The sequence below is a fragment of the Odocoileus virginianus genome, chromosome 7 (genome assembly GCF_023699985.2).
Source record: "Odocoileus virginianus isolate 20LAN1187 ecotype Illinois chromosome 7, Ovbor_1.2, whole genome shotgun sequence".
In the NCBI taxonomy this organism is placed as follows: domain Eukaryota; kingdom Metazoa; phylum Chordata; class Mammalia; order Artiodactyla; family Cervidae; genus Odocoileus; species Odocoileus virginianus.
The window spans coordinates 44,878,545-44,891,557 of NC_069680.1; the positions used below are offsets into that span (position 1 = coordinate 44,878,545).

Genomic DNA, 13,013 nt, shown 5'->3' on the forward strand with positions numbered 1-13,013 from the left:
TAGTCTGTCCAGAAAAGTTTCCAAAGAGGGCCAGAGTTTCGTGTGGATCTTAGAATTTTAGAACTGGGATAAATTTAGACATTATTTTTAAACCACTCCAACACTGTTTTTGAAAAGTTTAGATCCTCCAGAAAAAAAATTAACACATATATTTCCAGGTGCTATCACAAGGCCTGACATGTCGCACTTGACAAATGTAAACTTAAACAAATGAAATGAAAGAAAAGAAGGAAGCAAAATGAAATCCAGAGAAGTGCATTTCAGTTCATTTTCTTCCTTAATCTAGCCATTCATTCAAACAACATTTATTGTTGTGTTCTCGGTGTTAGGACTACAAGATGCTGATATGTTAGATTTTATCCCTAGGAGCACAGAGGCTAAGATGAGAGACAGATATATAGGCATATTCCCAGCACAATGGAGTGTCTGGCAGTATAAATAGTTAGAGGTAACATAGCTGGCCAGTCTCTTGCTTCCTGAAAAAGTGAAAAGTGTCAGTCGCTCAGCAGTGTCCAACTCTTTGAGACCCCATGGACTGTAATCCTCTGGGCTCCTCTGTCCATGGAATTCTATAGGTAAGAACACTGGAGTGGGTTGCCACTGCCTTTTCCAGGGGATCTTCCCAACCCAGGGATCACACCTGGGTCTCCAGCATTGCAGGCGATTCTTTACCATCTGAGCCACGAGGGAGAAGGCCAATGAATTTCTATAGGAAGGTCCTAAGCAAAGGGGAAAATATGGTAACTGGTTTTTTCAAAAACTAAGCATCTCCCTCACATCAGTTTTTAACTGTGCTCTTGATTCCTATCTCAGCTTTACTCTGGTATCACTTGATAAAAAAGATGGAACAGTGTAAGTGGTGCCAATAACCCCTCTCCACTAAGGGCTAGAACTAGGCCAGAAAAGGTCATTCTGGTCTCTAATATTGTAAGGACTTCTGAAATTGCATGACTTGTATTGGATTAGGCCACTTCATAACTTAGGTTTTATACCTGGCTATTACAGGGTATGAGACATTTCTGGGAGATTATATCAAGACTCAGGATGCTCAGCATATGTTATGGACTGAATGTGTTCCACAGGATACCTATGTCAAAGCTCTAATCACCAATGTGATGGTCTCTGGAAGCGGAGACTTTGGGAGGTAATTAGGTTTAGATGAAATCTTGAATATGGACTCCCCCAGGATGGCATTAGGGTCCTTGTAAGAAAAGGAAGGGAGACCACAGCTTGCTTTCTCTCTTTACTATGTAAGAACATAGTGAAAAGATGGCATCTACAAGCGGGAAGAGGAACCTCACCAGGAACTGAATCAACCAGCACTTTGATCATGGATTCTGCTACCTCCAGAACTGTGAGAGATAGATGTCTGATTTTTAAGTCACTCAGTCCGTGGGATGTTGTTATCAGCAGAAAGCGAAAAGGAACTCAAGAGCCTCTTGGTGAAAGTGAAAGAGGAAAGTGAAAAAGCTGGCTTAAAACTCAACATTCAAAAAACAAAGATCATGGTATCTGGTCTTGTCACTTCATGACGAATAGATGGGGAAACAATGGAAACAGTGAGACAGACTTTATTTTCTTGGGCTCCAAAATCACTGCAGACAGTGACTGTGGCCATGAAATTAAAAGACACTTCCTTCCTGGAAGAAAATTTCTGACTAACCTAGACAGCATATTAAAAAGCAGAGACATTACTTTGCTGATAAAGGTCCATCTAGTCAAATTTATGGGTTTTCCAGTAGTCATGTATGGATGTGAGGGTTGGACCATAAAGAAGGCTGAGCACCGAAGAACTGATGCTTTTGAACTGTGGTGTTGGAGAAGACTCTTGAGAGTCCCTTGAACAGCAAGGAGATCAAAACAGTCAATTCTAAAGGAAATCAGTCCTGAATATTCATTGGAAGGACTGATGCTGAAGCTTAAGCTCCAATACTGTAAGCCACCTGATACGAAGAACTGACTAACTGGAAAAGATCCTGATGCTGGGAAAGATCGAAGGCAGGGGGAGAAGGGGGTGACAGAGGATGAGATGGTTGGATGGCATCACTGACTCGATGGACATGAGTTTGAGCAAGCTCCAGGAGTTTGTGATGGACAGGGAGGACTGGCATGCTGCAGTTCATGGGATCACAAAGAGTCAGACATGACTCAGTGACTGAACTGATTGGTGTCTGCAGAGACGGTGGGATTGGCTTGTCTGTTCTTGGTTGGGGTAGATGGCAGAAAGTACTGGAATGCCTGTCAATATGAGTGTCAATGCATATGAACTTAGAAGACCAGCTTCATGCCCCGTGGTAGGATGGGGAGAGCAAGGTGGGTTGCTAATGTTTAGTCACTAAGTCACGTCTGATTCTTTGAGACCCCATGGACTGTAGACAGCCAGTCTTCTCTGTTCATGGGATTTCCCAGGCAAGAATGCTGGAGTGGGCAACTGTTTTCTTCTCCAGGGTATCTTCCCAACCCTGGGATCTAACATGTGTCTCCTATGTCTCCTGCATTGCAGGCTAATTCTTTACCACTGAGCCACCTGGGAAGCCCTAGCAAGGTGGGACCAGGGTAATAAATGCAATGTAGACATTCAAAACCAGAAGTTTACAAAAGAAGAATTAGAGTGAAAGTCCAAAATTTTAAAAAGAGAGGAAGATGAAAATAAGGTGAAATATAGACTGTGAGTAGGAAAGATGGGCATATTTCAGAAGTCAAGTTACAGCTACCTCTTTATACACTGAGCAGGTCCCTTTAGGGGTACTGAGATGGGTTATCCTATAATACAGCCATCTTCTCACCTTGATTTTACTGGCTTGGCTCTGCTACCAGGAATGCACTTGGTCCCCTTCACCAGGGCTTTCAAAGGTCTCCGTGTTTTTCACACTGTCACAGTGGTCCCAGGTCTCCTTACTCGGGAGCCCTGGAGGAAGTCTGTGAACATCACAGGGATGCCTGAATCTACAACAGGAAGAAACCAAAGACACATTCATGAGTCATCCACATCAACTGCTACTGGAATATGATTTGAATTACTTTGATCTGTTTTCCTCAGTGGTTCATCTGGTTCATAGACCAGAAACATACAATAGTTCCTCCAGTTCACCCAACTATATAATGGAAACTTCTGTATCATCCTGAAAACCTTTAGCCAGATCAAAACTGCTTATCAATTTATGCATGAACGCTGACAGTCCTTTGAATTGAGATTTCTGTTTTAAAATTGGCAAATGCTTGGAAGTTAAAATTGCAACTCTACACACTACTTGCAATTTTATGTTCTTTGCAAATTGTCATCATGCATATTCCTGGAAATCTGAGGGATTCCAGTTCAGAAGCTCATTTTTCTTTCTTTCATCCTCTTTAGTCTTCCAACTTTGTTCCAAACCAGGCTCTATCTTCCAAAGAAAAGAAGCAAGGGGATCATTCATATTCAGTTTTTTCCTTTTTCATTAGTTCAGAGTGTATGAACTGTTCATTTTGCATTGCATTTAAGGTAAGACATTATTTTTTCTGCATTCTCTAGCTTTGGTAGGAAAAAAAGAAAAGTCCTGGTTGAGTAGTTAGAAAACTGGTTCTTTCCGGTTTTGAGTAAATTATGTAACTCTCTGAATTTCACTTTGTATTGGCAAGATGGGAATAATTATTCTTGCCCTACACGTATTGTTTGGCTGCTGAAATGATTAAATGAGGATACCAGATATTAACAAGGCCCTGTAAAGAACACAGAACAACTTCAAGAATAAATAATACAGAAAGCAGAAAAGACTTCTGTGGGAGCTTAGTTATTTAATTAAACACATTTTCAAACAAAGAACAAGTTGCAGTCTTTCTGGAGCAGCTTTCATCCAGGCCCTAATCCCCATACTTGAGTAAGCAGTGTGAACTCTACAAGAAAGTAAGTGAACCACATGCCTGGAGAGGAATTTCCCAATGAATATCAGGAGACAAGAAAGAAACACAAAAGAGCTTGATGTAATTCCCAATCTCTATCAAATAGGAAGCGGTTACACAAAGGAATAGCAGCTCCATCCAAGAGAGGAATACTCTAGAATTCTCTGTATTACAGGACAGAATCTTTCTTATGTGGAAAATTGAAGAGGCCCAGAACTTGGGTCTGTTTTCTGCTTGCTCTCCCTTGACTGGAACCAGACTTTCTGTTTTTCCTGAGAGAGAAAACTGTTGGGAAAATGGACTTACTCAAACACTGAGGAAATATACACAGTTCCTTTCTAACTAACCAGGTGTGAGATGAGAAGACTCATCAGACAGCTGAAATGGAGAAAATATATAAAAGGGAAAGATTCTGATCAATTAACAACTGATACCAGAAGAACTAGAGATAATGTAGCAAATAAAAATTACTTAAAAAAAACCTTTTATTTATCAGAGATTTAAAAAAATACATTGTGGTCATAATATTAAACTATTTTGAAATGTAAACTAAGCTATTAAAGACCAAGATAGCACCTTGGAAATTAGAAATTATACTCCTTAAAATGTAAAAGATCTAGAGTGATAGTTGAAGATAAAATTTTTAATTTGGAAAGTAAAAAGCAGTTAATTTCTTAGAAGATAAGGGAAACAGATGAAATAATAGAAAAATAATGGAGAAAATTAAGAGATGTGGAAAATTATTCCAGAGGTCCAATGTTTACCTGATGAAGATCCAAAGTCATAGGCATTAGAAAGTGAAGATAGGAGAAATAATTTTTAAAAGATGATTATTTTTTCAAGCTGAGGAAAGTCACAGGTGGAAAGGTGTGTGTGTGTTAGTCATTCAGTCATGTCTGACTCTTTGAGACCCCATGGACTCCAGCTTCCTCTGTCCATGGAAGTCTCCAGAATGAGAATAATGGAGTGTATTGCCATTTCCTTCTCCAGGGGATCTTCATTCAAACCTGGGTCTCCCACATTGCAGGCAGATTCTTTACCTTCTGAGCCACCAGGGAAAGTTCTCATTGAGTGCCAAAATGGAATGAAAGGGGTAAACATAAGCAAAAGATGATGGGTAGAGATAGATAGATAGATAGATAGATAGATAGATAGATAGATAGATAGATAGATAAAAGGAAGAAAGAGAGGGAGAATATACTATGTTACATGGTCCAAGGAACTTTGCTAATGTGATTAAGTTAAAGATCTTGAGATGCAGAGATGGCCAGCATCACCCTGATGGGCAAGCACAATCACAAGAGTTCTTATAAGGAGGAGGCAAGAGGATCAGAGTCAGAGACAAAGAGTTGATCTGAGCATACCTCAAAGAGATGTCCGTCTTTGAGTCAAGGAATGCGGGAAACCTCTAGAAGCTAAAAATGGGGAAGGAAACATTCACCCCTATAGCCTCCAGAGAGAATGCAGCCTTTCTAACTCTTTGACTTTAGGACCTCTGAGCTCCAGAATTGTAAGATAATATATCTGTGTCATTGTAAGCCACTGAGTCTGTGGTAGTTTATAACAATAGCCATATAAAATGAACGCAATTTATTTTGTTCAAACACTCATGGGAGTGATAAAAGCCGAAGCAGAGATTGTTGTTATACCTCTATCAGGAAGACACATGTGAAGACACTGAAAGGAATATCTCATGGATGCAGAGGTCTCTGGGATGGATAGCTAGATGTGAGGGATGGGCCTTCTTTCAGTGAAATGGGGTCTTTGCTACTGATGAATCCACCCTGAGTTTCACTTTGGTGCTTAAGCAATACCTCTCATGGTAGCTTCTTGAGGACAGATCCTCATTGCAATTGACATGGCCCTTCAGGTCTGATTTTTCTCTTAGGATCTCTGACTCTTACGATCTTTGATTCCCCAACCACACATTTTTTTCTCACTAATATGGTGAAATAAAGAAACTATATACTTCTCTGTAAATGAAATGTTTTCTCAGAGTCCCCTGGATGAGTTTGGGTTTTTAGAAACCGAAGCTTGGAAGACACATTTTTAATTTCTGCTTCCTTACTAGTTCTATGTATCACCGGGTACGTGGATTGCAATGCTTACTATCTGCTTGAATGGGAGGGAGACATACAAAGAAAAAGATAGAAGCTTGGAAATAAGAGGTTTAGGAAATCAAAAAATGGTTCTAGGCAACAGAAAGGTATCAGAAGATCAAGACATTATCTAGATACCTACACAAGGTTCCAAGTAACAGGTATCAGAGAGAGAAGGCAGCTTGCTCTTTACTTCATTTTGAATCACTTGTTTAGTTCTTCCTGCTCAGAGCAAAAGCTGATATCAGAGTGTGAGGCCTGAGTTTAAAGATTGGGATAAAAATGACTATGTATTGGGTGCACTCTCAGTTGTGTCTGACACTTTGCAACCCCACGGACCTGCCAGGCTCCTCTGTCCATGGAGTTTTTCAGGCAAGAATACTGGAACTAGTTGCCATTTCCTTCTCCAGAAATATGACTATAGTGAGAGAGAAAAGGAACAGGGAACACAGGAGTTCTTGACAGGGTAATATTTCTTTATATTCCAGCAGGTTGATGATTAGAGTCATGCAATATCAAAGCTGAAAAAGCCTTCAAAATCAGGAAACACTAGTAATAATTGAGCATGGTGTGTTAAGTGTTAAAGCTGTGTGCTAAGTGCTTTATATCCATGTAATCCTCAAAATCAATCCATGAAGTTGACATTATTATGCTGTCTGACAGATGAAGAATCTGAAACTCAGAGAATTTAAGTGAACTATCTGAAGACATTCAGCTCAAAGCTATTCAACAAATGCTTGAGACAGAAATAAAACAAAACCCAAAATGCATGCAGTCTTGATTTCTACCATATTGCTCCCAAATAGTCTCAGCACGAATTTTCTGTTACTATCTAGAACCCACAACTGCAAAAACATTCTAGGGCAATCTCACTGCTATGCTTATATGAGAAGTCACATGCAGTCACACAGTTTTAACATTCAATTCATTTTCAGGTGATATACATTGATATTTCCTCTTTGAACTATGGACAAATCTTTCAGTACCTAGCAATATGTCTGTAATCTCCCTGGATTCCACTTATTTTGGCCAGCAAAGCACAGCCCCAATCATGCTGCTTCAGTTTCTAATTTAATGGAACATTAAGCATTCATTTCTGGTACCTAAATTAGCCAGTCTCTTTTATTTATAGAGCTTACATGCAAAGTGTTTAACTAAAAAATGGAAATAAAAATAGGAAATGGATGGGTGCCTGCCACTGAAGTCTCATGAGTGATCCCATAATATTATTAAGTCCAGTGGGTAATGAGTGTTAAACAATTTACATTTTAGAAATTTTAAAGTAAAAACTTAATTACTTCCTTCTGCTAATGAGCCTCCACTTTTTCTTTGGTGTTGCAAACATGGGCTTCTGGAAATAGGTCAGCCGCACTCCATACATCATTTGGACATTTCTTGTTCTTGATGGTGGTCGAGTACCTCTTTCTTTCTCCCTCATCCCTTCCTTCCTTCCTATAAATCAACACTGAGATGCGAAACCCAGAAATGAACTCTGATACTGAGGATGCGTGGCAGGGGGGCACTTTGTAAGCCTGTCAAATACAGTTTCAAAATTCCACTAATGAAAACAAATATACATAATCTGAAAGCTGCCTTTTGTTAGGGGCATTCTAAATGGACATCTGTTTATTTTTGTTGGCCTATAAGCACAAGAAAAACAAAATTTTGCTGACAGATTCAGAAGTTCCAGGAGATACTCAGTAAGGGCCTGAGGACCTAGGACAGGAATCTCCACGCAGATCATAGTCTGACATTTGATTTCACTGACTGTTTGTTAAAAAGCAGTTGGGAGTCACAGAGTGTCTCTCTACCTATCCACACCTCCTAGGAGGTCCAAGCCCCTCTATCTATGCAGCTGCCACCATATATCTCATGCATACCATCTTCTTTTCTGTCAGAGTTTCCCATGGGATATCACCCACATCCCTCTGACTCTCAAGATGTTAGTTGCTCAGTCAGGTCTGACTCTTTGTGACTCCATGGACTGTGACCTGCCAGGCTCTTCTGTCCATGGGGATTCTCCAGGCAAGAATACTGGAGTGGGTTGCCATGCTCTCCTTCAGGGGGTCTTCCCAACCTGTGGATCAAACCCAGGTCTCCTGCATTGTAGGCAGATTCTTTCCCATCTGAGCCACCAGGAAGCATAATTGAATTCTCTTCCTCACTCTTTGCTCATCCTGACCCAGGGCTTTTGTTTTAGAATCTAAGGTTGTTTGGCTAAACAAAACAGTTCTTGCACATAAGAATTCCATAACCAGAATTAACTGTATGTCCAATTAGTTCTTTTTCTCCTAATCTTACATATCTGAGAACATTTTAACCTCATAAAGACACTATCAGTTAGGCAGGACTTATTCAGGATTCCCATAGTATGGACGAAAGATCTGAGTCATACAGTTGCAGTAACTTGAAGCTGGAAAATTAAATATCTGAAACTAGAATGCAGACCCTCACATGCCTTGTCTACTGCTATATCTGACACATGGTGCAGGCTCTACGGATTAACAAAGTTTTCAGACAGCATATGCAAGGAATGTGACCAGTGGGAACTGTAGTGGTGAATGATGTGTCCACTTGACTGACCAATGGGTTGCCCAGATGGCTGGGAAAACATTATTCCTGGGTGTGTTTGTGAGTATGTCTTTGAAAGAGATTAATATATGAATCTATAGACTGAGTAAAGATGACTGCCTTCCCTAATGTGAGTAGGCATTATCAATCCATCAAGAGCCTGAATAAAACAAAAAGGTGAGCGAAAGGAGAATTCTTTCTCTGTCTGAGCTGAGACATCATATTCTCCTGCCCTTGATCACTGGCTTTTGGACTCATACCAGGACTTAGACCACTGGCCCCCGATTCTCAGGCCTTTGAACTTCAATTGAATGACACGACTGACTTTTCTGGTTCTTTATCTTGCAGATGGCAGATTGTGGGACTTCTCTGCATTCAAAACCATGTGAGTCAATTCCTGTAAGTCTCTCTCTCTACCCCACCTCTCTCTTTCTATCTCTCTCTCTATATATATATATCTCATATGGATCTGTTTCTCTGGAGAACCCTGACAAATATACAGGTCCTATTGAAGAAATGTACTGTGATGAACACAGTCATTTCTGGGCTCATAGGAATGTCATATATTTTCTACAAAAAGAGTGGTATCAAACTCATAGTTGGACAAAATGTGCAAGGAGATCCAACCAGTCCATCCTAAAGGAAATCAGTGCTGAATATTCATTGGAAGGACTGATGCTGAAGTTGAAACGCCAATACTTTGGCCACCTTATGTGAAGAACTGACTCATTGGAAAAGACCCTGATGCTGGGAAAGATTGAAGGCAAGAGAAAGGGATGACAGAGGATGAGATGGTTGGATGGCATCACCAACTCAATGGACATGAGTTTGAGTAAACTCCGGCAGTTGGTGATGGACAGGGAGGCCTGGCATGCTGCAGTCCATGGGTCGCAGAGAGTCAGACAAGACTGAGTGACTGAACTGAACTGAACAGTGCCCTCTCCTCACTGGAGAGAGAATGAAGAAAAAAGGGATGAGGAGGAAAAAGCCACATTTTATGAACAAACTCATAGGTTTGCAATCAGACAGCCTAAATTATACCTTAGCTCTGACAGTAGCCTCTTACCAGCCAGACCTTGGACCAGTCTGTCATGTCTTAGCAGGAGACAGAGGACTAAAATGACCAAAGAGAGTTTTGTAAAGAAAATATTTTCAAAGTTGTAGGAGCATTAAGAAAAACCAACAAGGAATATAAAAACTCTGACATTAGCAACCCAGGGAAATTGCTTATACCCCTAGATCAATGGGCCAGGACTAGTTAAAAGAACTCCATGAGACCTGGCAAGAAAGTGTCAGAAGACTGAATACTCCAACTTCTTTCTGCTCACCCACTCACCTCCTGCCCATGCCTCACTTTGGCTGAAACCAGTTAAAAATCAGAGGACCTGACAGCCCACTGATGCAGTCCACGGACATCAGCCTCCCAGGTACAGAACAGGATGGAGAAGAGTGCAGAGTTGATCTGGAGGGGTAAATAGAAAACAGTCTGCATAATGAATAACAATTTCCTGGTACAAAATAGAGACTAAAAGTGCCCATCTCAAAGTTTTATCTGTTTGTTCTGCTTCTGCTCATTGAAAGACAATGATTACAAAGGACTTGACCTCTGGATATATATTATTTGCAAAGCAGTATTCTGCAAAAGAAGAAAGGTAACACTAGTATGAAAATTCCTTGGATCCAGCTACCATCATTATTTCTATAGTGACTTTAGGTCAATTTAGTCAATTTATCCATTTACTGCACAGTCCCTCTGGCAGAGGTTGGGGAGTAGTGGTCTGGGTCACCTAAAGGCACCCAGGGTTAGGGGCAGAGCAGAGGCAACCCTTCACTACATTGATAGTCCTCAGCTCCTGGAGAATGATTAAGCATTCCCTTTGGAGCAATGACTACGGCTTATAGAAACATGTGTAAAGTTAAGTTTTCAAGATGAACAAAGTAGCTTTGTAATCACATTCAAGAAAAGAAAAGAGGCCTTTGAGCCACATGACAGTATCTGGGAGGGCATATTCTTGTCCCCCGCCTTACCAGGCCATGAGGACCAATGTTGAAGGGACTAATCAATATTTTTCATAGCTGGTGGCACTGACAGTTTTTGGTTTCTCTCAGATAGGAACATATTCTTGGCTTAAAGGAAGAAATTCCCTGAAATTTTGAATTTCATTCTCTTGGATTTGTAAAGATGGGGAATTTGTGACTGTGTTTTAACTGAAAGTCTGAGGGACATTAAAAATAACTCTGACCTAATAACATTAAGTGCAAACTAAAGCCTCAAGTTTACTAGATTGACAAGGCTATTGACTACATTTTAAAATGATGGGGAAATTTAAGGGACAGAGGAAAGAAGAGAATACTGGGGAGTGTAAGAATAAGACATTAATAATTTTGATGAAAATTTGGATTGATGCTTCCAAACTTAAAAGTTCATGTGGGAAGAAAGAGCAGAGTAATTAGGAAATTTTGTGAAAATTGTAACAAAATTGTAACAAAACAATCAATTATGGGAAACACTGTTCATCCACCCACTCATTCTCTAGATATTTAATAATAAACTACTATATCTCAGGCACTGTCCTAGGTACTGCAGATACAGACAAATTCAGGAAAAATGTCCTCATGGTATATAGTGAACTAGTGACATTTGACAGTAGGAAAGGTATGCAGGAGCCAGGTCACAAAGGACATAGAGATTTAGGTTAAGTCATTTGTATGTTATTCTATGTGTAGTGATGTAACATCTATTCATCTACAAACGATAGGATTCCCCAACTTAACTGACATTTCAAAGGAGGAAGATTAATTACCTTACATAGTGCATTCCAGAAGTAGGGTAGCTCCAGAAATGGTTAAATTAACACTTTGATAAAGCCCTCAAAGAGGCAGGTATTTTACATTTATCTGTTCTGTCATCGTTAGCACAGTGTTTTGTCTTCATGATTGCAAAATGGCTACCTAAGTTATATTCTGAAATTTGCAGATATGATTTAACAGTAACAACTAAGAGAAACCAAATAACAATGAATTAGAGAGACAGAAACTTACTTCTTTTTATGTAAAAGAAATCTGAAGTTAGAGTTGGTTCAGTATCTCCATAAAGTTATCAGATTCAGGTTTCTCTCGGCTCTTTACTGTCATCTCTAGGATAAGACTGTACCCTAAGAGACAATTATGACTGTTGGTGCTCCAGCTATTTTATCCACATTCTAAGCAGTAAAATGCAATAGAGAAGTAAGAAAATAGGTATACCCCATGTCTTTTAAGGGGAGTTTCCAGAAGTACACTCAAAATCTCTACTCAATCTAATTGACTACTATCAGTACTTAAACACAATGCCATACGTAACACCAAGAAAATCTGTGACAATGGTGGTCTGTGGTATTACAGTAGGATAACAATATATCTAGTGAAAAATTGGAAATTTATTAACAAAGAATAAAAGGAGGATGAATATTGAGGAAAAATAGGAAGTTTCTGGCACTAAGAATCATCTTCTATTCATTATGTCTCAATTTGAGAGCAAGGAACATTTCCAAAAGCATCTTAAAGAAGCTTAGTTATGGAGGTTTTGAATTTGAGAGAGAGATTTGTGGCTCAGATGGGAAAGATTCTGCCTGTAATGCAGGAGACCTGAGTTTGATCCTTGGGTCAGGAAGATCCCTGGGAGAAGGGAACGGCTACCCACTCTAGTATTCTTGCCAGGAGAATCCAATGGAGAGAGGAGCCTGGTGGGTTACAGTCCATGGGGTCCCAAAGACTCAGACATGATTGAGCAACTAATACTTCAATTTGGAATGTAAAAACTGATATTACAGCCCAGTTCTGCTATATATAAGCTTGATAAATTTATGCAAGTTAGTTTACCTCTCTGAGGTTCAATTTATAATATGTAAAATGAGGATTCTAAGCTCTTAAGTTTGTTGAGAGTATTAAATGAAATTGTGTATTGCAACAGATGGTAAAGTGGAAACTGTATTTCACTACTGGGACCATCCTAGTGACCAATACAGTTCATCAGTTGTTTTTATCTTTTGTTTGAAAATCAATGCTTGTGGGTAAATTTTGTGACCAGATAGTAGAGAAGGGGCTTTGGCCTCACCAGCTCCTCAGTAGGCTATGTGTATGAGCATGAGAACTTAGCTTTGAAGCCATAGAACACATAGATTCTTTCTCCTGTAGCAACCATTAGTTTTTATCATTTGCCATTTCCCATCCGAAGACTCTAGGATATTTTAGAATTAAGTAGGGACTCAGCTGCAAAATATAAACTTTCAGAACATATGGTATGGAATACAACTAATGCGAAAGTTCCAAAAAGAAGATGAAAATCTTAAAGGGCTAAAAATATTTTCTTCAAACAACCTTTTTCAGTACATCAGTACAGCTGCTTCTTTGTTAAGCCAGCTGTTAACTAACACCCAAGGGTACTTCTCACAGGGGGCTGTATTATGTTGTTGTTTTGTTGTT

At 39.7% G+C, this 13,013-nt stretch overlaps 1 long non-coding RNA gene across 1 annotated transcript in view; it reads right to left on the reverse strand.

Moving 5' to 3' along the window:
- Positions 1-2,792: 2,792 nt before the first annotated feature.
- The window catches only part of LOC139035922 (uncharacterized), a 395,918-nt gene continuing 385,697 nt past the window's right edge, over positions 2,793-13,013 (reverse strand). The window contains exon 6 of the long non-coding RNA XR_011488575.1: positions 2,793-2,946. This is a non-coding gene — a long non-coding RNA (uncharacterized lncRNA). The remainder of the gene's footprint in view (positions 2,947-13,013) is intronic.